Below are 3,299 nucleotides of genomic sequence, written 5' to 3'. Positions count from 1 at the left end.
GAAGAAAACAGTGCAAAAAAAAAAAAAAACCTCTGCTAAACATCTATTTTTGTGTTGAAGGTGAGTAAATGATGACAGAATTAATTTTACAAAAACGTTTGTAAATTAATTAAAAAAAAATTAAATACATTTAATTATATATATATATTAGCAATCATATTTCAGCTTGTTTGGTTTATATGTTGTGGAAAACCCTTTGGCAATGAAATCCGAAACAAAGGCTTTTTTTTTTCGGCACTTCAGATTCTCTGCGACTCCAGTCAAGTGAAGTTACTACCTCAGTTTTTTTTTAATATACTGCACTTCTTGCCCTCATGAACATGTTGAGAGCCTCTGAAATGGACCTGAGGAGTGCTACTGGTCCCTGAAAATAGTGCTGACTGTCGGGCCAAAAGGGGTGGGGGGTTGGGGGTCTGCTTTTATTCAGTGCCTAAGATAACAGCATACAGAATGATAGACTTCTCTGAATTGTTTGTTCCTCTCGCCCATTGTTCTTCCCTCCATTCAAGGAGTCTCTTAGCCGCACTTGAGGGAAGCCGTCACAGGTAGGAAGGCAACTGAGCTTATTCCCAGCACATGCTTGATTGCCTCCTTATAGACTCTCACTCTCAAGGCTTTTTCTCCTCTCGAATTTTCCAAGGATGTGAGCAGAGCCAGGCTCAGGGGCAGCGTCTGAAAAGGGAGTCTGTTTGAGAATCAAAGCCCACCGGGTCCACCCTCTGCACACGCACATAGGACGAGGGTGCATCAGACCCTGCCCACCGAAGAGCAAACTTCTTGTTTGCACCACTGCAGGTACAGCCTGTTAAAGCAACATAGCGAAACTACTTTTTCTTAAGACATAATAATTAACAAAATATCTAAACGTGCCTCATTTCTTCCAGGATTGCCGCCATTGGTTCTTGCTAACATTGTGCTTCTGTTGGGACTCTGATAATGAATGAACCTTGAGGGAAGATCTCATTTTAAATTAAATTAACTCAGACTAGACTTATACATATAAGAAGCTGTACAATGAGGGATTGTTGGCCGAAATCATTCCGTCTTGACTGTCTTGTCTCCTTCCTGTGGATTGTTCTTAATGAGGAGAGACTGACAGTGGAACATGCTGGGCTTTGGTACCAGATCTTTGACTATTTTAAAGACTTGTTAACTATTACCTACAACGTCAAAGGGTTTTAAGCTAACAAAACAATGCGGATGCTGACAAACGCGCTTTTACAGATCACATGAAAGGGATTGAGTCATGTCAGGCCAAAGAGTTAGAAGAAATCATATCAAATCTTATGTAAAAAGAACAACACTTGCATAATAGCTGTTTTGGGCCCTAGAGTAGTTGATTCAACCATTAGAAACATCAAGAAAAATCCTCAGTTTTTTATTAATAAGAACATTGAATGACATCATTTTGAAATCGGAGAATATTGTTGGTGTTTAGACTTGGCACTTATCACTTTCTGGACTTAACTGAGCTTTGGTGGCGGCCACATTCTTAAAAAATCTACTTAGTCCCAGAATAGATGTGGGATGTTTGAGAGACTGAAAGCGGTATTTTTATCACTTATAAAATGGCTAATAATATTTGTGAACAGTTTTAATGTCTTCACGGAGGATGTGTCACTTTATGAGTTCTCTACCTGTTTAAGGAATGTTGTAAAGATGTCCATCAGAAATTTTAAGTTGGTTTGATTGACGTTGTCTTTGGGAGAGAATAGATTCTGCTTAAACATTGTCTTTATGTGCTCTGTGTTTAGAAGTTGGACTGTGACCCCTCCATCTGTTCAGGCTAATCTGGCCATTATTTGGACACTGGCTTCTTTCTCATGCAGGATATACTCAGAGCTTAAGTTTAACACAAAAGGCATGATTTTAAATTAAAATACATTTGTAAATGCATCAACTGAACTGACTTTTTATAACATACTGGGTATTATTATTATTAGTGGCAGGTATCTAGACATTTATTAAATGTAGAAAAATATACTTGGTCATTCATGACATTGTGTCACTTTGAATAATCACCACTATACTGTATAAATGTGTATTGTCTCCTGCAACCATTTTTCTACATTATTGTGCTAGTGTCATGTCACAATACTCCACTGTTTTTTCTTCTTGCATAATACTTTCATACTGTATTTTCATAGAAGTGATTTGACCTCCAGCTACTGTGAATATATATAACATAACACTTTAGTTTTATGTTATATTTAAATTCAGATAGAATATATATATAAAAAAAAATATATATAGTGTAATTTGGTAACACTTTACAATAAGGTTCATTAGTTAACTACTTTAGTTAACATAAACTAAGAATGAACAATAGTTCTTCAGCATTTATTAATGTTAATGTTAATTTCAACATTTATTAATGCATTATTAAAATCAAAAGCGGTGCTTGTTAACATTAGCTAATGCACTGTGAATTAACATGAACTAACAATGAATGACTGTATTTTCATTAACTAACATTAACAAAGATGAATAAATACTGTAATAAATTTGCTGTTCATGGTTTGGTCATGTTAGTTAATACATTAATGTAACCTTATTGTAAAGTGTTACCTGTTAAATATATATATATATATACTGTGTATTGTATGTGTGTATATATATATATATAAATATATATATATATATACTATACCTGTTAAATATATATATATATATATACTGTGTATTGTATGTGTGTATATATATATATATAAATATATATATATATACTATTAATTTATTTATATATGGAAGTCCATGTTTTTAAAGAAATTAAAATAATTAGTAATTAATTAATGTAATTTTTTTTAAAGTGTACAATTGGAATTAATATATAGTGTAAATTTTATTTTTATTTTGTATATTTTATATATTACTTTATGTATATGGCATTCATAAGCAGGTTTTATATATATATATATATATATTGTAATTAATGTAATTTAATTTAATAGCCTCAATTTAATGGTCTCAAATGGTGTTTTGCTTTAATTGGACACATGCACACTCACACCTTAATGAAATACCTCCATTACAGTGTGCAAAATCTGCTTGTGAAAGCACTTCTAACACGGTCCATCACTAAATGACATCGAAAGCCACACCGGGCCACCGTGTACTGTGAGTGACAGCCTGAAGAGTGACATCATGAACCTGGACACCCCAAGCAGTGGCCAAATCCCCTCGAGATCACAGGATCTCTGTGCTTTAAAGCCACTGTTTATAATCTGACTTAACACTGAGTCACTCAGGGTTGACGCAGAAGATTCGAAAAAAATCTCAAAGAAATATGAGAGAGCAGC

The 3,299-nt window shown here is 33.9% G+C and overlaps 1 long non-coding RNA gene across 1 annotated transcript in view; it reads left to right on the top strand.

Annotated features, from left to right (window-relative positions):
* LOC107674979 (uncharacterized) overlaps positions 1–725 on the top strand; it is a 24,107-nt gene extending 23,382 nt beyond the window's left edge. The window contains exons 3-4 of the long non-coding RNA XR_001632566.1: positions 510–545; positions 641–725. This is a non-coding gene — a long non-coding RNA (uncharacterized LOC107674979). The remainder of the gene's footprint in view (positions 1–509; positions 546–640) is intronic.
* Positions 726–3,299: the final 2,574 nt, after the last annotated feature.

This window comes from Sinocyclocheilus anshuiensis, unplaced genomic scaffold (genome assembly GCF_001515605.1).
Source record: "Sinocyclocheilus anshuiensis isolate Anshui unplaced genomic scaffold, SAMN03320099.WGS_v1.1 scaffold1065, whole genome shotgun sequence".
In the NCBI taxonomy this organism is placed as follows: domain Eukaryota; kingdom Metazoa; phylum Chordata; class Actinopteri; order Cypriniformes; family Cyprinidae; genus Sinocyclocheilus; species Sinocyclocheilus anshuiensis.
Note: the sequence above shows the minus strand (reverse complement) of the source record. Positions and strands in the feature narration are given on the sequence as shown.